Source organism: Rosa chinensis, chromosome 5, assembly GCF_002994745.2.
Source record: "Rosa chinensis cultivar Old Blush chromosome 5, RchiOBHm-V2, whole genome shotgun sequence".
NCBI classification, from domain to species: Eukaryota; Viridiplantae; Streptophyta; class Magnoliopsida; order Rosales; family Rosaceae; genus Rosa; species Rosa chinensis.
In genome coordinates this window covers 84,512,299-84,532,322 of record NC_037092.1, presented here as the reverse complement: position 1 = coordinate 84,532,322, position 20,024 = coordinate 84,512,299, and the positions used below count along the sequence as shown (strand labels likewise).

Here is a 20,024-nt window from a genome sequence, read left to right as displayed (position 1 = left end):
TACACTATTCAAACGGTGTAGGGGTTAATCCTGCAGGTTAGGATAATCGGGGCTGAAGCGGAGGTAGCGCCTTTGCGGCTTTACGGTAGGAAGCCATTTTTGTAACTTTACCGTTGATTAAGGACTTCCGTTGTATAGTTACTCTGAGCTGCATTTACGTTTTATTTTGTTGTTGACAATCTATTTCGTAAGCATTGTAATATATAACTCTATGGAGCGAGTTTATATTAACTTTGAGGGTTCAGGGCATCAATATCTGTGTAAGTTAAAGGGAAAAAGATTCCAGGTATTTTGTATTGATGACTGGACGTTCACGCATATATAATTATGGGGTTATATATATCGATTTTCATGTGTGTAAAATCAGGGGCGTGACATATATACCCAAAGCACCAAAGAACAAAATCCATATAGCCAAATTACACCATTTCTAGAACAGTCCTCATTTTCATCTAATCCCCATTTACTGATATACTAAAAGTATCGACAATTGTAGAAGCAGGCATATACATATTGAGCCCGGGAGTAATAAAGTAAAAAGCTTTAAACAAATCAACAAATAATAGAGACTGTTTGGGTGAGTGATAGAAAGACCAGGTTGTGGTTCTCGGCAAGCTTAGCCATGGTGGTGCTCTCTCCTACAAGGATTATGAGTGAGGCCATGGTTTTGAGCTGCTCTGGTTTCTTTATCTCCACGCCCTTCACTCCTAGCCTTCTCAGCACTGCAACACAGAACGGAGAGTTTCAATAAATATTTACACCACAATCCCCTCTCTCAAGTACCTGCATTGACGACATCAATTAGCCCTTCTAACCCATAATAAGGATTTGAACACAAACAACTTTAACTAAACAAAAAATCGACAAGAACACTAACCCCCAAATCGAAATTAACAGCAAACCCTAACACCCCAAATCGAGTTCTATGAAATCCCCAATCCCCAAATCCATTTTAACCAGAAAATCAATCAAACCCAAAACCAATCGATTTCAAAAACATGAAATTTCGAGGTAAGAGAAGTACCAGTTAACAAAACCAGAGCGCTTGAGCTTGTTTATCTTTTGAACTGGATAGCCTCAATTAACTTGTGTCGGATTAATGGGTTCCCAAAAGCTCTAGTCATTCTTTTTGTTGTAAAAGAAATCGAACCGTCGAGGATAGAGGCTGAGAGGGAGAGGGCCCGTGCCCGAGAGAGAGAGAGAGAGAGAGAGAGAGATGGCGACTTCAGTTTAGGTTTTGTCATTTTGACGAGGGCTCCTTCTTCGTTTTGGTTTTGAAATCTGATAAAGAAGAGAGAGAAGGATTATCTGATAGCCAAATCAAAACTAGAACTAGGCTATCTTTTGGTGGTGGTGGTGGTGGTGATGGTGGCGGTGCCAAAAGTCGATGGCCGGAAGTTGAGCTTTCCAGAGTGAAAGAGAGAAGGAGAGAGGGAGAGAGAGCGCCCCGTGCGACCCGACTGAGGAAGAAGGAGAAAAAAAGGAAAGGCTAGGGTTTTTTCCTTTATATACTACTCGATGTGAAACATAAAATTTGGTCGATGGAGGGAAGTGAAAATTGAAAATTTTGGCCAAATGTTAAAGTCAATTAACTAGGGCGGTCTATTGAACCCTAAAACTCAGACAACAGCAATTTCAGTATATTGTCTGAAAGAGAGTTGCACAATAGACAACTGAAAAACTGTTGTGTGAATCAAAACAATCAGACGACATCTTTTTCAACCATTGTATTAATGGTAATTGCACAACAGAGAAGTAATAACTGTTGTCTGATTAAAAACAATCAGACAACATCTTTTATCAACCATTGTATAAATGAACCTTGGACAACATCACATAATAACTGTTGTCTGAATTGACTCATTCAGACAACATCAAAAAAATCAACCATTGTCTGAAATGCTTTTGCACAAGAGCCAAGAAAAAACTGTTGTTGGATTCGAAAACTTAGACGACAGAATATTTCTTGTTGTCGTCTGATTATTTCAGACGACAGTTAAAATGTTTGCTGTCGTCTGATATGTGTTGTCTGATTCCGAAATTGGTGTAGTGTGGTATCCAATAGCTGATAGTTTTTGAGTTTATCTCTGCATATGTCTTTGCTGAATATAATATGAATTTAGAGGTAATGTCACTCCAATCTAATGTTGCATCAACAATCATGTAAAATTTCACTGCTCAATAAGAAAGTGTCCCTGAGATTGTAAGATCAATAATGGATTGCTCCACAATTAGAATGTTCTGGACTATAGCCTTTTTCTTCTTATTTTGTGTTCCTAATTCTTTTTGTCAGAAGAGCTTTTAATTTCTGGTAACAATATTACACATAAGAAGAAAAGGCATATTACACAATTAAGCATTTGTTGGTTGGCTAAGCATTCGAGTCTCTAATCTCTCTAAGCATCGCCGATTCTGGTATTTACTAAACACCTAGCCACACATATCCCTATATTGCTTTATCGCAAGATTGCAATTACATTTAGACTTTGAATTTTTGTGGCAAAATATTAGCACTTAATTGATTCAGTAGCATGTGTTTTTGATTAATGTTGACACTATTTTTGGAAGTTTGTTGACTACTCAGCAGTTGATGACCATGGTTTCTACTGTCTTTGGCAGAATCAGGAAATGGGACTGTGCCTTGGTTGTATCTAGGCGGACCAATCTACTATTGCAATCAGAGAAACTTTTGGGAAGTTTTATGATGGGCTTGAACCTGGTTGTCATTGTTTGCCTTGGTGATTGGGTAGTGCAGTAGCTGGTCATCTCTTTCTCGTAGTGCAGCAATTGGATGTTGGCTATGAAACAAAGACCAAGGCTTGTCTTTAATTTCCTTTACACACAAAGGATTGATATAACCTTCTATACACAGATTAAGCACTGCACATGCACTATAGGTGCATGTCTTAGTTCTCTCCTATGATGCACGGAAACGCGAAAATGCCCGCGTATCCCGTATCGAAACGGGAAACGGGTACGAAACGCGTCTGAAACGCTCGGAAACGTTTGGAAACGCGTATCCTGATTTGAATATGGATTGGATACGTACGTATCCGAATAGGATACGTGAGAATGTAAATAAATCGGATACGTGGGGGTAATCCTGACTTTTTACACCCAAAAAATAGAAAAAAAAGAATCCTAAACCAGATCGAGAGAAAGGGAAGACAAGTCGCAGACCAGAGAGAGGGAAGAATAATCGTAGCCCAGATCGAGAGAGAGAGAAGAAAAATCGCAGACCCAGATCGATTCGGAGTTCCTTTGATTCTCGTCTGGTCTTCTTCGCAAGTCGGACCTAATCTCAGCCGCTTCGGTTGCTGCTCGGAGTTCCTCTGCTGCTCGTCTAGTCTTCTTTGCAAGTCGGACGTAATCGCAGACCAAGATAATTTGATTTCTAGTTTGGTTTTGGAGGAATGCGTTGGGTGTTTGGTTGGTGAAATGGTGGTGGAAGATGTGGAGATTGACTGTGGTGGTGAGGTTTCAACGAGGGAGTTTAGGAGGCATTTGAGATTTAGAAGAGACAATCTCTGTTATGCTGGAAGCCACGGCTTGGATATATTGACCCCATCACCCTCTTCAAAATATAGTAACCATAAGCATCAATCTAGAACCACTGATGGAAAAGTAAGTAGCCGACTAGCCTCTGGGTCTAAATTAACTATTATTAATTTCTCCACAGATTATATTTGATTCGAACTATATTTTGAATATATATATATATATATATATATGCCCAATTTTTTTTTCTTTCTAATTATATATATATATATATATATTTAATTGGCGTTTCCTTCACGTTTCTATTTCCTATTACATTTAAGATTTGCCGTTTCCAGGTTTCCGATCGTATCGTATCCGGATACTCGTACCCGTTTCGGTGCTTCTTAGGTTCTCTCACTAATGTAGAGTCTTTTTGTTGTTTCTCTTAATTGTCCATGTATATATTTGTCCTATTTTGGTTTAGTTATTTAAGCTGCTTATGGTTGTTTCTTATTTTTCCCAGGTTCATGTGCTTCCTTCCATTTTGGATCTTATCTTGGGTTTCCAGAGCATTTTTCTCAGTTGCATTTCCACTTTGTTTTGTGCTCTTCATTTTCAGTTTCATGTTCATTGTAATTTTTCCTTCACAAGAGGTAAGGTTGATGTCCCCCAGCCCTCTTCAACTGTAGTTTATTTATTTTATATACAAAAAAAAAAATGGAGTACTCACTTTTCTTACTTTTTTTTTATTTTTTTATTTTTTGATTTTTTGATTTTTTGATTTTTGATTTTGGGGAAATGATGTTCCAAGCAAAAGCGGTGGAAGAAACAAGGAAAAAAACAGCGTAACAACTAGTTTACTATATAGTAAAGGAGAGTTTCTGTTCATTAGGACTGAAATGGAGTGACGGTTTTGCCCCTGATTTTTTTCTCTCAATTACAGTTTGCCATTGCTTTTTGCACTCTGCTTGGTTTGGTTGGTTTCCACGTGGCTCTGTTTGCTTGCTCCACGAAGAGAGAGATCAAGAAGGATCGAGAGAGCCAGACAGGTCAAGAAGGATCGAGAGTGTGCAGGTGTGTTTCTTAGCTTTCTGCAGAGAGCGAGAGAGAGAGAGGAGTTATTCAGGATCGAGAGAGTGCAGGTTTGTTTCTTTGATTGGAATTTAATTGGTTCTGATTTTGCATGTCTTCAGATTGTCAGATACTGTAATCAGTTTCCCAGGTTTCACGCTTTGTGCAGGTATTCTGTTTTTTTTTTTTTTTCTGCAGTTTGTGTTTAATCTGGATTTTGTGCATATTGTAGGGGGAGAGGTCTGGACTGGAAACAAAGAAAACGAAAAATCTTGGTATTATTGCTGGTGTGGCTGCTCTGGTTTTTGGATTCAAGAAGTTACCTGAAGTGGGTCTCATCACTCAACGGTACTGTTAATCTCAAGTAATTCCCTTTATACCCCGATCAATTCTTCGCCAATTTTCTATTCTAAGGAGTAGGCTCTGAAGCCGAGGAGAAGAATGGCAAGAAACGTATGGATTATGAGGTGTTTGAGCTGTTTCATTTCAAAGATGTCAACTAGTTGTGTGATTTTGTTTGATTGCTGGAATTAAGAATGAGATGTGTAAATTGAAATGTTGATTTGAAATTTCCCCAAAAAATAATGTGTTTGTATAGTGTGGAAGAAAATGATTTGAATTTGGAATCTGACAAGGATGAAATGTATGAACTCAAGAATTGGTTTGGAATTTCCCATTTGAAGAACAATGCATTTATGGTGTGGAAAGTTTTGAACTTGGAATCTGTTAACTAATGTGATGTGGTTTTGAAAATTCATTGTGTGCATTGTTAAATAAAAAACTGGATGATTTGTGTTGTAGATCTTTAATTTGTTATTCTGTGGCTTATTTGGGGAATTGTAAGGTATCGGTGGGTTTTTTTTCTTCTTCTTAGAATAATAATATATCATACTGTACAAGTGAAGAATTTTGAATATTTATAAGTTGCAGCTGCTATAATTGCATTGATGAAGACACTGTTACTCTAGCCTAATTAGTTTGGTTTCATGGATTGCTAATCTTAGTGTCAGACTATGCTGCGGATGCAGTATAGCATTACTTCAATCCACTAGATTCTCTAAATGTTAGGTTTCACATGGTTAATTAATTTTATTATATGTGATATAAATTTGTACAAAATAGTGGTGCTGGTGTTAGAAATCGGAAATAGGGATGCAAATTTGAAGACATTTCTGTTGTCCCTTTTGATGAGCAGTACTTTCCAAAGAGGCCTTGGCAAAGAAACAATCCACCAAAACTGGAGAGGCCGTTGAATTATTGTCAACAGGAAAGAGCCATATTGGTGAGTCAGAATGCTTTAAATTTTATTCTTCCATTTTGCATTCTGGAGTGGAAAATATATGTAATTGCTATGGTGCAACAATGCAGGTGCAGCTAATGAAAGACTAGACAATGTGTTCGGCAATCTCACCAATCAGCGAGGAATGGTTCTTCCTTTTGAACCGCTCTCAGCTACATCTGATAAAATCAGATATGCTGTTGACATGCCACAGGTACCTTCAATTCATTTTTTGGCCATTTCTTTAGAAATAAACTTGAACTTCTTAGATCAGATTGAATTATAGATGGCTTATTTGTTTGTTAATTCATTGTATCTGATGAACTCTGGCTTGGCCTTGACACCTGCTACCAGAGGTGTCTGGAAGTTTTTTTTCATTTCTTTTACTCAATATGGAAATACTCAATTTCTATTATGACCATGATGCTTGGGTTTCATGGGGTTCACATAAAACCGATATTTCATTTACCATGTCAAAAGAATTTGTCATAGTTTTTAGCTCAGTGTGCTGCTTCTACATGTTATTTGGTTTAAAATACTGCGTCATTAAGTGCATGTCATCCGTTCAGAGGCCCGACTAAACTATGGAAGTAATTAGAAAGAAGTTTGATTAAGTGTTCAAAGCTAATGTTCCTTTGAAGCACATTTAAATTATGCAGGTGAACTACATTGTACTCTTATAAAAGTGAGTTTCTAGGAAGTAATGAAATGTGCTATTATTTCAATCTGAGTGTTTTGGTGGGATGAATTTATATGAAACATTATGTGGATCTCAACTTTTTCTCTCTCATTGTGTGAAAAACAGTTCAGACCATACGATAGAAGTTCCAGGGAACATAGTCTAGATGAAGCAAAGGGAAAGATTCAGGAGACAACTATTCATTTGTGGATTGAAAATCAGGGAGATAAAATGAACTGTGAAAATGGCGCAACTGAAGGCACATATCTCGCAGAAAAGGTTAGATTATGGACCCTCACACCTTCGTTGACATAGCACATAATTCTTAAATGTTTAAGCATTGGAAACCAACAGTACTTTTCTGAAGAATCTTCAGCATTAGATTTAGAAATAGGTGAACACAATATGAATGCAGAAGCTTAATGATTCATCTTATAAGTAGGACTCACAAAATCAAGTAATAGATGCACAAGTCAATGTTTGATTACTCTTTGGCCCAGTTCCACAAATTGGGGAATCTTGATTTTAATCACACCATAAGTGCAAACCAGAGTCACAGAAACATGCATGTGAAAGAAGTGTCGAAACAAAGTATCTCTCCTATTAGGTAGACAATTCAAGGCTGACAATGAGTCACAAAAGATACATTGTGGTAAATGCTTTAAGATCCTTAGGGAAGGGCGTTTGTTTTGGTTGTTGTTATGAGAGGCTGCACACCAAAACACATTTCAGTTGTGACTCAACTTAGTTTCATTCCCAATAAGTTTGTCAGGGTCTACTTTCAGAAATAGTTTGTGTATTATCAGAAGTCATTTTACTAATCTGGTCTCTGGTAGTATGTAGTAGTACCTTTATTGAACTGAAGCATCACTAATGCAACAACAGCAACTTCATAGGATTGTGGTGCCCTTTTGTAACAATATCTTTCTATTTGAAGAACAATACTTGCAGAACTGGACAATAACTTTATAGGGTTGTGGTGCTCTTTTGTAACAATATCATTCTATTTGAAGCTATGATGAAATTCTCAGTCTAAAAGAAAGAAGATCAACTTTGTTTTTTATTCTCTGCCACTTGATTTCAGTTATGTTGAGCTATTGGATTTTGCGTTTTATCGTTGTTGTGATTGTCACAGGTTTGTTAGAAGCTGAGATTTTTTCGTGCGGTCCGAGTCTTGGTCTCTCTGTATCCAGTAAGAATTTATGATTTTCTGTTTTCGATTTATGATTATACGTAACAATAAGAATAAACAAAGTATTGTTCTTAGAATAACCTGTGAGAGTGTGAATTTTAAATCCAGAAATGATTTAGGCCAATATTGGCCTCAGAGAGTGTACGATCAATAATATTTTTGTCAATGAGTTGTAGATCGATTTATTTGTACTCCACGTTCCAGTCTTGCTATGTCTAAATCTCTTGCTTATATGTGGTGTCTCAGGCATATATACCAATTTCCTTGAAGAAAAAGAAGAAATAGACATTGCAGCCTGGTTTTGGTTTCAGTGGGGATCCCATCATCACAACTCATGCAAGCAAGTTAATGCTGTTGAAATCAACTTCACACCATCTAGAATATTACATACTAGCAAGGTATGATCTCGGTCAATTAGTTTCGATCCTCAATTTAACGTTCATTGTGCTTCTGTGTGAATGAGATTGTCATTGAAATTGGTTTTTGGTTCAGACTTTTTGTTTTGTTTTGGCTCTGTTACTTTGTTGCTACTTGCTAGATGACTGATCTCATTCACACATTAAAATTCATCTTAAACTTTTCAGTGATCTGTGCATTCATCAATTTTTCGATAACAGAAGTTGCAGTTTGTCTCCTTCCTCATCAAAAGTGAAGTTGAAGGCATATGCTGATCGAGCTTCATGAGGAAGGAGGAGTCGAACAGACATTCCATAATTAAAAAAGCAACTTCTTCAAATGCAAGCAATGTTAGAAAAAAAGATGAAGTAATGAGAAGCAGTTCAAGCAACTAATGCGAGGCTGGTAACTAAGTTCACTTCTCTTGCAAATTCTTATTTGTTTCCCCCAAATTTTTCATATTCTACTGGAAGTATGCTTTTTCCCTTAAAATTAAAAGAAGGCAAGAAGAAGAAATAAAAAATAAAATAAAAAACTGGTGAAAAACAAAAGGACGATTCAAAGTCCCTTGATTGCCTAAAAGGGATGATAATTGGCTTATTCTAATTTCTTGGACAACTATGTATGGACCCCCAGCGGATATATACTCTTCGAATAGGATTCCTCAGATCACTATCAGAGGCAAGAAATCTGCAAGGATAATTATACCTCCTCTGTGCTCCATAGCTCGGCTTCTTCTGTTGGTAGATATTGATGTATTCTTTTTAATTATAAGTCATCCTCATTTGCAAAGAGAACAGTAGTAGTTTTATTTTTCTACTCTTAAAACAACACTTTTTGTAATATGTAAAATCAACACAGTTTCAATTAACAGTTTTTACCTTACAATTGTGACTCTATTACGAACAAATTAGAGAAATGAAAAAAAAACAAACCCGCAGCATCGCGCGGGAATGTTGTCTAGTATATCTAAAGGGCCTAGCACTGTGCGACTGTTCATTTGAGCTCGAAATGAAGTACCGGTTTTCTCCTTGGTGCTTGCTCTAATTACAGCGTGCCATGCTTCTATGATTTTCTATACGTTTCGTTTAGTGAGTAAAGAAAATGCCTGATTTGGTAGTGGGTTCGGGAACCATTTCAAAAAAAAAGAATCACTGACTGAAAGAGAGTTGAAATCGACAGAGAGAGAGTGAGAGAGTTCAGTTTGTTCTTATCTATCTCATAGTCAGAAGAGAGAAAATTGAAATCGACAGAAAGAGAGAGTGAGAGAGAGAGAGAGAGTTTGGTTCGATCTTGTCTCTGACGTGGTTCTTCGTCTTGCTTAGATTGATAGTGAGGGAGGTTGTTGATCGGGATAGACAGGTCTCAATTTCCGTTTGTTTCCAGCTTGGAGGCATAAAAGGTAACTTCTTGATGTTAACTTTTTGGTCAATTTTGTTGGGTACGGTTTTTTGGGATTATTCGATTAAGGGTTTTGTGTAAAATTTCATCAGCATGAGTTTTGTTTCTCAGATTGTATCTGAATTGCAAAGCTCTGATTTTTGGTGTGGGTGGAGGCTTTTAATTAGGTGTGTTCTTTGTTCTTTCTTTTGTTAAAGGATCACCGAATTTCATATATATAGATCTGTATCTATGAATCCGTCGTGAGCAATTTCTTTTGCTTTCTGCCCATGCAGAATTGGAGTCAAGGGGAAGAATAACATTTGGGTCTAGGTTTTGATCCGGTAGTAACTATACTTATCTAATTGGGTGTTTTTTTTTTTTTTTTTTTTTTCTGTTCTTGCAGAACTGGACAATAACTTTATAGGATTGTGGTGCTCTTTTGTCACAATATCTCTCTACTTGAAGCTATGATGAAATTCAGCTTTGTTTTTTATTCTCTGCCACTTGATTTCAGTTATATTGAGCTATTGGATTTTGTGTTTTATCGTTGTTGTGTTTGTCGGAGGTTTGGTTAGAAGCTGAGTTTTTTTTGTGCGGTCTGAGTCTTGGTCTCTTTGCATCCGGTAATAATTTGGTATGATTTTCTGTTTTCGAAGAATAACTTGAATTCACTGACAGTGGAGGAGGTAATATCTTCGATGTATTGAAGTCATTGAATTTAGCTCTTTTCGATCTGACTTACTGGAAGCCCATCTCAAACTAAGGGGCAGAAAAAAAGAGCTGCATTCTTACCATAGCAGCATAGCTGGATTTTGGATATTTCTGCTCAAGTTGGTGATCACCTTTGAATTATGCTATCAATTCTTTTGAACCAAAGAACATGCACGGATGTAGTTTGCATAAAATCTGACACTAAAAATATTGTATCATACTTTAAACTAAGAACATTGAAGCATATATTTGAAACTAGGAATCTATTAAAGGGATGCACGTCTATTAAAACCTTTAATTCCATCTGCTTTTGGTTTGCTGTTTGTTGGTTATTTCAGGCTGCAAAAAGGTGTTTGGAGCAGGTTGAAGCTTCGGAAAGATTCACAGAGGCAATATCTTTTGGTGGAATTAACTACGCTTTCCTGTCTTTTGATACAGGTTAGCAAACAATATATGCTCATTGGATAGTCATCGTCATTTACATTTTCAAGTCTGCTTTATTGCAGCATGCTTTATGAATTTCTGCACAATATATATGTAGCATCGAAATGTAGAAGCGTGATACACTTTTTGCATATATTTACAACATGGAAATGTCATGAGTTTATATGGTTGTTGTATTGAACGAATAGATGGGAAATAAAAGCTTTGCACATTGTTTGGTAAGGATATCTGATCTAGAGACAAATGGAATAGATGGAAAATAAAAACTTTCTACATTCTTTGTTTGGTAAGCATATCTGACTTGGAAAAAAAAAAAAAGACACTAAAATGATGTGTTAAGCAATTTATTTCGTTGTTTGTTGTCTACTTGCTTGCAGACTATCAAGGTCAACGGTCACTTGCGAAATCAGACCCTAACATCACATCTCTTGCCCTTGTCATTTCATTTTGAAAAATTGTTTGCAGCAGATTCTTCTGTCAAATATATTCCCCAGTGTTAAAACAAATTTTTATTGCTAGCAGTATGATGTTCAGGGTGTTTCGTCATATTCTTATGCCTCACCAATGTGCTTCAAAAATATAACTTACAGCTGTCTTGGCATGCTTGCATCGGGTAGGCAGTCCCCAACCTCTGATGTATTCCCGCCAAGGTTAATTACCAACAGAAACTAATGATCATCAATGTCATCGTGTAATGGGATGAATATCTACATCATAATAATAGTTAGCCGTGGAACCAATGTAGTTTGAATAATGATGGAACAAATTATATAAATCGGTTGTTGCCTGAGAGCAGCGTTGGAACCTCCGGTGAAACCGCTTAAGACCACACATAGAAATGGTTCAATCAAGTAAGCCAACATAATCTTGTGCTTCCTCATGTGACCTAGCACGTTCCTGTCATACAAGGCAATAAGCCCCTCCATACATTAAAATGCAAGTTTTCAACATTTGAAAGTATATATACACTACAGTAGACCATGAAATTACATACAGCAAAATAAGTTGGAAGAAACCATATGTCAAGGTCAGCATCGTTCAAATACGCAACAGATATATTATGACCTGTGTTATACGAGTGTTAAAAAGAATTTCGGTGAAAACCATAAAACGCAGACATAATACATGTCACTCAGTGGAAAATTATTGAAATACCTTGCTCGATAGGGGGATTCCAGGTGAAAGACATTGAAATTCCATTCGGGTCAATCTGTAATCCCCATATTTGGCTACTTCTTGACTGCGTCGGTATGTATAGCATTATTACATGGTGAAAAACAATAAAAAAATATATATATTTTCTGGAAAACGTTTTTGACCAGCAACAGCAAGAACCTCAATTAGAATTGGTTGCTGTTTAACAAAATTTCCTGAATTTAAGCTTTAACCTCATTAATCATAGACACACAACAGACATGGGATTATTATATGGTGAACTGGATGATGGTGATGTCCAAATTTACTCCTCAAGTTACAGCTAGTTTCATGCTTAATTACTTTCAATCAGCTAGATTTTACAATCAAATGAGATGATGGTGTTCATAAAGTAGAAATTATGGCATGTTTGCCACTTTAGTCTTCAACAAGGGAAATGAAGCAAGTCAATATTTATTTAATTTGGTCTGCTGATTATTTTCTTTTAAGGTGACGATCAACCATTTTATAAGTATATGGATGGTCTCCATTTATGAGAATTCTTAGCTCATAAAAAAAAAACTATTCAAGGATTACATTAAATAATTAAGTTTCCAATAACATATGACGGACCACAATATATATCATCTATTTTTGTTGAGGCATGGAATAAAGATTATGATAAGTGCAAACATTCTTTGTTGCTTAAGAAGCTGGATCACATCAGTGAAATGCTTGCATAATTAAACATTTCCAAGATTCAACACAAGACCTAGACTATAGGATGGTGAGCATTACTTGCAGGTTCATCATGTAAGCACCTCCATTGTCAGTTGCTTTATGCCTATCATCTTCATCACAACAGCTGAAGCAGCTCACTTCCCCTGCCATAAGATTGTCCATTAATCATCCTGTTCTCAGTTTTGGGTGAACAAGCAAGTATACCTAACAAACAAACTAACACACGAATTTCCAAACTGCATCAATTCACAACTAAAGGAACACAGCCAGACTAATTGAGCAATCCAGTCAGTCATTTTAATGTAAGTCTAGATATTTGTCCACCAATTATCTTAGATCAAGTTTAACACTCAAAAACAGATTAAGCATGCAAATAAATAAATAAAGCTCCACCTTTGGAGCATTTATTCAAACAGGTAATGGGCACACTAATGTTTGATGCCTAAAAGATCGAAAGAATCAAATTTTCCAACCTATTGCTTATTTCATAGTCCCACAAATCCAGTAATCGAGCCGTCAGCAGCAACTGAGATCCATCTGTCTGATTTTGTATAAAAAAGAGGAAAGATGCATACCCTTGATTTTGATTGCTGCTCGGAGCCCCTTATTTGGGTGTGAGAATCTAAATTCAATTTTCAGCAACGCACCATAAACAACCGATGATTCCCAACTGCGATAGATTTGATCTACTCGGTTGGGAGCCACTTGAGATTTAACCTTCTCAGAGACCAAAAAAGAGTTTCAGATCCGACTCTAGAGTTCACCGCAATTTCCATCTGCCCTTTTCGCGGCGAAGCAACTAGGAGGAAATGGGCATCGCTCGTGCTTGCCATGTGCTCCAACCTGCAGTAAAATCGGTTTTACCTTTTTTTGGGTCAGGCGTTAGACGAACGCCGCCTGTTATGCACGCGCTGTTAGATCCCCAGTTGGACACGGTGGAGACGAAAAAGAAAAGGAGACTGCTGCCGTGCCCCCCCCCCATGCCAAAGAGACAAGGCTGCTGCCGTGGGGCCCTCCACCTGCCAAAGAGACAATGATGTTGCCGTGGGAAAATATGGAAATTATTCTATGTACCGACGGTGCAAATAACTCAACACTTATAAAATGATCTCAACCCTTGATATTTATAATTAATATTTTTATTAATAATCTAAGATTGTATTTAATATAATCTAACCATCCAATTACGTCGGTGCACTGAATCCTCCCTCGGGAAAATAAAGTGGAAAAAGAAAAGATAATGAAGAGAGTGGAAAATTTCCGAAAGTGGACAAAAAAAAAAGGTGGTGCTGTCGTGGGGTCCACCTGCGAAAGTAGTAGGGAAGCTGCCATAGGTGATAGGACCAGTGTCTAGTTCCAACAATGGACCAGTGGGGCCCCTCACATGCGAGAACAGTAAAAAGGCTACCAATTGACATTATAATCTATCAAATAGGACAGATGCAGCACGCCAAGTCATCAGTGAGCATTCTCAAAGTGAAGACACTACGGGTCAAGAAATTGACACGCGTCTTGAAGGTGACAACGACGCTTCAATGCGTCCTCATCTATCAAAGTTCTTCCCCCTCTCTACACCGTCAACTGAAGAATCCGCTGCTAATGTTCCTCCTCATGTACCTTTAATTTTGAATGAATCATCTGGGGTAGATAATATTGAGCCTAGGAAATCACAGAGGGTTACCAAGGGTATTCCTAAGAAACAATTTGAACCAGAGATAAGGCTGCTGCCGTGGGGCCCTCCACTGCCAAAGAGACAATGATGTTGCCGTGGGAAAATATGGAAATTATTCTATGCACCGATGGTGCAAATGACTCAACACTTATAAAATGATCTCAACCCTTGATATTTATAATTAATATTTTTATTAATAATTTAAAATTATATTTAATATAATCTAACCATCCAATTACGTCGGTACACTGAATCCTCCCTCGGGAAAATAAAGTGGAAAAGGAAAAGATAATGAAGGGAGTGGAAAATTTCCGAAAGTGAACCAAAAAAAAAGGTGGTGCTGTCGTGGGGTCCACCTGCGAAAGTAGTAGGGAAGCTGCCAAAGGTGATAGGACTAGTGTCTAGTTCCAGCAATGGACCAGTGGGGCCCCTCACATGCGAGAACAGTAAAAAGGCTACCAATTGACATTATAATCTGTCAAATAGGACAGATGCAGCACGCCAAGTCATCAGTGAGCATTCTCAAAGTGAAGACACTACGCGTCAAGAAATTGACATGCGTCTTGAAGGTGACAACGACGCTTCAATGCGTCCTCATCTATCAAAGTTCTTCCCCCTCTCTACACCGTCAACTGAAGAATCCGCTGCTAATGTTCCTCCTCATGTACCTTTAATTTTGAATGAATCATCTGGGGTAGATAATATTGAGCCTAGGAAATCACAGAAAGTTACCAAGGGTATTCCTAAGAAACAATTTGAACCAGACATCAAAACGAAAGCTAAATATCCTATAGCTATTAGCTAATTACATGTCTAACCATAGGTTGTCTAGGTCACATGCACTTGTTGTTGATCAATTATCCACTGTATCTATTCCTAGTAGTGTACATGATACTTTGGCGAACCCTAAGTGGACTCAAGCGATAAATGAAGAACTAGAGGCTTTGCAGAAAAACTTGACTTGGGATATTGTGACTATGCCAGCCGGAAAGAAGAATGTTGGATGTCGATGGGTGTATAAATAGCATCCTGTTTAAGGATAAAGGATTCAAGAGAGATTGATAAGAGAATTGTGTATATTCATTGATAATAGGAGCCAAATATATAGGGATTACAAAGTACATAATCTTGGAGTACAAGGATTCCTATTCTAACTCAGAGTAGGAAATCTCTCCTATTATAACTATAGAACTAATCCTAGTTTGACAAGGCACACTAAGTGTCAACATTCTTCAACACATCATACTCTACATGAACACATCAAGCAATTATACAAGAGTTGTTATCTTTATCTTCTCTGTTTTTCTCAGTCTTTCTCTTGTCAATTTCTTTCTCTAAGAATAAAGTTTCTCCTTTCCCCATAGTCACGTCTTAGTCTACTTGAAATCTTAAATTTAATTATATCGCTTTTGAAGAAGTGATTTAGAGTTTCGTTGAAAATCCTCCCATATGCCACCTGTTAGTCTGTTACACAATATTATAAGGTCAGTTTATTCTCTTCTGTCTATATATAGTCTCATAACCTAATCTATCTGGACTCTTATTTTTCCACCATTCCTTAACCACATTGGGGGTTGCAACTGCCAATGACTTTTACCGTATGTTTGTTTTTGCTTTCTTCATTGCTTCTGCTACCAACTTATGTGCTTGCACAAACTAATGGTAGCATAGCTGTGGGTGCTTCTCTCTCCACAACAGGTAACTCCTCATGGCTTTCTCCCTCGGGTGATTTTGCCTTTGGGTTTCAGCAACTTGAAAACAATGATCTTTTCTTGCTTTCTATATGGTTTGCCAAGATACCAGACAAAACCATCGTTTGGTATGCAAACGGGGATAAGCCTGCACCTGATGGTTCAGTTGTGAATTTGACTGCTAACAGTGGGCTAGTTCTTACAAGTCCTCAGGGTGACCAGTTATGGAAATCCAATCAAACCATTGCTGGCATTGTTGCTCATGGGGTTATGAACGATATAGGTAACTTTGTTCTGGAAAATGAGCAGTCAGCAAAGTTATGGGAGATGTTCAAGAATCCTGCTAATACCATGTTGCCTGGGCAAATACTGGAACGAGGAGGGAAGCTTTCTTCTCGAAATTCAGAGACCAACTATACGAGAGGTCACTTCCAGCTATATTTTCAAGATGATGGAAATCTTGTGCTTAGCGGGCAAAAGCCTTATAATGCAACCGGGACTACCACAGGGAGTGTTCCAGGTAGTAAAGGTCTGCAGTTGGTTTTCAATGACTCAGGTAACTTCTATATTCTGCGAGAGAATGGTGGATTATTATAATTTCACAGCTGAGGAACTTGCAGCAAGGGACTACTATCTCCGGACAACTCTCAGCTTTGATGGGGTTTTGGCTCAATATTTCCTCCCAAAGACTTCTGTTGACAGTATAAGCTGGGTTCCTCTTTGGTCAGAGCCATCAAATATTTGCCAAAAAATTAATGTTGATTCAGGTCCTAGTATTTGTGGGTACAACAGTATCTGCACTTACAAAGCAGACAAGAGGCCCACCTGTGAATGCCCAACGAGATACTCTTTACTTGATCCAAATGATCCATACGGGAGCTGCAATCCAACTTTCAAACAAGGCTGTGAAAATGAGCCTAGTTATGCAGAAGATTTGTATGATGTTCAGGTGCTAGCAAACACTGATTGGCTCACCTCCAGCTATATGCAGTTAAATGATTCTACTGCTGACACATGCAGTCAATCTTGCTTGCAATATTGTTCATGTGCTGTTGCTATTTACAGCAATCAAACCTGCCAGAAAAAGAAGTTCCCACTCTCATATGGGAGAGAAGATAACAACTTGAATGCTACAACTTTCATCAAATTGACGACAGTTTATAAGAAGAACGGGAGCACTTCGGTACATGTGGGATCAGTTCTTCTGGGCACCTTTGTCTTTGTTAGTTTTATGTTAGGTACTGCAGATTATCTGGGACTTTTCTTCGGTTTCCGGAAGAAACTGATGTAGAATGAATGACGATAAGAATTGAAGAACAGCTCGATCGCAGAAAAGGAGGAAAACCTGATTTGCTGCAACTTCAGTTTCATGTTGAGGTTGCTATTTTAATGTGTGCTAGTTCACTGTTTCAATTGTTACATTTTCCTTTTAGTGTGTAAAGTTTTGCTTTCAATGAAAGCACTGGTGGAATTACCGAGCAGAGTATATTTTCTAAGACAGATAAACTAAATACTAAACACCATTAGTCATATGAAATAATCGAGTAACGAACAGCCGGCAATTTTGACCGTATTGTATCATTTAGCAGCTTAACACAAATAAGAGACAGCCCTTAAGAATTTGAACAAAGCCATCAAAAACATTGCTCTTTCAGTTGCTGATATTGTCAGGGACACTCGATGATGCGGGAAGCGTGTACACGATAGTAAGAGGCTCCGTCAAGCGTCGAAAGTCATATGAGATGAGCTAGAATCCACTAGCAATTACGGGCACAGCCGTAAGAAACATAGAGATACTTTTCTAATATTTGGTTTTTTTTTAATGATAACTTGAATGAAAATTACAATCTAAGAGGTGCCTTATATAGGGCACATAGCATAAACCTAATACAACTAGAAAACATAAAGAATAATTTATTGTAGACTAAAACTAGGAAATCTAATTAAACCTGATTAAATAAAAATTAAAACTAGAATCCCAGATACTAAAGAATATTACTCTTGGAAGCACAAGCACCAGCTGAAGATCAAATGATATTAGCCGATTGGGCATACAATTGCTATGAGCAAAAGAATTTGCATCTGTTGTTGCAGAATGTCAGTCACGATCAGGCAATGGATGGCATCAACGAGTTGGAGAAGTACTTGATGATAGCATTTTGGTGCATCCAAGAGGATCCATCAGTAAGACCTACCATAAAGAAAGTGATACAGATGCTTGAAGGCACTGTTGAAGTCTCAGTGCCTCCAATGAATCCCTCCTCATTATATGTTCAATCTAAGTGATTGTATTTGTTCATTAATTTCTGGATACCATAGCTTTCTGTGTATTCGATCATCAAGGATCAACAATTTTATTGCATTAAAAGAAAAGCAAAGTTCATTGTGAAAATTATAGCAGCAGAATAAGTAGATATGTTGAACAATCACTGGGCAAATATACCAGCAACTATACTTAAAAATAATCTCTAAATCATTAATTCCATTCAGTCCGCAGATCTGTAAAGAAATCAAGGTCATTTTGATGCTCAGACAAAAAGCTCTTATGAACACGGTCAGGGATCTACTGATGGATCCTCTTGAATGCACCAAAATGCTACTGATAGACCATAAAATGATCGAGTTACTCCAAAGAAAGTGACCATGAAGAAAGTGACCTACCATAAAACCTCTTGAATGCATCAACGAGTTACTTTAATGCCACAAAAGTATCTAACTACCATAAAATGAACCATACTACAGGGACATGGAAGCCACACAACTCGGGGATCTATAATCTAAGCTGAGTCATAAGCAAGTCTGGGGCGAGGGAGCCCCTAATGGATTCCAAACAAAAAGTTACAACCACCCCAACCTGAAAATCTTAAGAGTGCTGAGTCACCTTGACTTCTAGTTCAGATTAGTTCTTGTAGAAGAACACTACCTTATTGAAACACCTATCATTTTTTTCCCCCAAAGAGAACATTACAGGAACAACTATCATTTCACATAAAAAGACCACCTTGACTTTTAGTCCAGTAATGTTCTTGTACCCATTCTGGGATAAAAAGAGCATCTCCTTCCCTACCAGCACGTTCGGATTTAGAAGGGCCTTTTAGTTACTCCCAGGAAACAGAGTCGTAAAGATAGTCCTGGATCTAACAATTGTGTGCACTGTAAACAAGGTTCCTCCCACTGCAGCATATTTCTAGTAAACAAAAAGTCTAGCAATCTAAAATATGTACATATTGAGTAAATATTAACTCGACACTACCCTAAATATTAACTCGACCCAACCACCACCTTCATCCAACTCCGATCTGAGCTTCATCTCACCGCAAGTATCTGGATATTAACCTCCTACGGCCACGTACATAGTACAATACGTAAGAGATATTTCACTAATGCACAACATGGTTATCAGCTAAAAAGGAAGCATAAGAATAAGGCCAGCCCCTAAGACAGTGAGTGATGCTACATGGTGCTTCAACTAATTAAAGTATGCAAGCTTCACTACACTGAAGAAGTGAATTACTGAAGGGTCTCTCTATCACTTGTGATCATGGATGTAGAAACATAAGCAAGGGAAGCCAAGTTGGATCGCCGAAGTCCACCACAATCTTGAATCCCTCCTCTTCTCTTTCCCACCCCCAGCCACCTACAATTTGCCCACGAACAAATTTTTCCAGATATCCCTAATCCTATATCAACTTATCTTGTTTACCACTGCAACTCAAAAACCCAATTGACCCAATTGGAATACCAATCAAAGAACACAAATTCAAGGTAAAAAGCAATCAAATTTAAGATGGGTACCTCAGTTTTTGTGACAGTGTGAACAAATTTCTGCTTGGAATCAGCTCCAGGCTTGGTTGATGACCTCCCAATCTTGTGTTTTTGTGAATCCATCTTGGTTTTTCGGCGGAGGCGAGAATAGGATTAAGCAATCCCATGATCGGTGATATGGCTTTGGGGAGCGTACCAGAGGGAGGTACCTCGACTCCTTTCTACCTCAATGAATTTTCGGGTTTGGGGAGCTTGTATCCGAGCACGGGGGCGGTGAAGAAGAAGAAGAAGAACAATACCCGCTCCAGAGCTTGGCATTTTACCCACTTTTTACCCGTTCTCTGTCTCCCGCTCAATCAAAGTAGCATTTTTTTTTTCTTCCAACC

At 37.8% G+C, this 20,024-nt stretch overlaps 1 protein-coding gene and 2 long non-coding RNA genes across 5 annotated transcripts in view; 1 reads left to right on the top strand and 2 right to left on the bottom strand.

Moving 5' to 3' along the window:
- LOC112202709 (G-type lectin S-receptor-like serine/threonine-protein kinase RLK1) overlaps positions 1-17,371 on the top strand; it is a 27,858-nt gene extending 10,487 nt beyond the window's left edge. The window contains exon 2 of the mRNA XM_024343716.2: positions 16,823-17,371. The gene's annotated coding sequence lies outside the window, so the exon portion shown is untranslated. The remainder of the gene's footprint in view (positions 1-16,822) is intronic.
- On the bottom strand, positions 448-1,436 carry LOC121053114. Its single transcript, XR_005810821.1, has 2 exons — positions 1,025-1,436; positions 448-722 (listed from the first exon to the last, which is right to left on the bottom strand). It is a non-coding gene; the product is annotated as an uncharacterized LOC121053114 (long non-coding RNA).
- LOC112202710 lies at positions 11,050-20,024 on the bottom strand. Of its 3 annotated transcripts, XR_005810820.1 has the most exons (6): positions 19,669-20,024; positions 13,086-13,529; positions 12,568-12,653; positions 11,791-11,875; positions 11,630-11,700; positions 11,050-11,532 (listed from the first exon to the last, which is right to left on the bottom strand). It is a non-coding gene; the product is annotated as an uncharacterized LOC112202710 (long non-coding RNA). The 3 variants fall into 3 exon arrangements; XR_005810819.1 differs by lacking the exons at positions 11,630-11,700; positions 11,791-11,875 and having other exon boundaries at positions 19,669-20,023; XR_002937536.2 differs by lacking the exons at positions 11,050-11,532; positions 11,630-11,700; positions 11,791-11,875 and having other exon boundaries at positions 12,368-12,653; positions 19,669-20,022.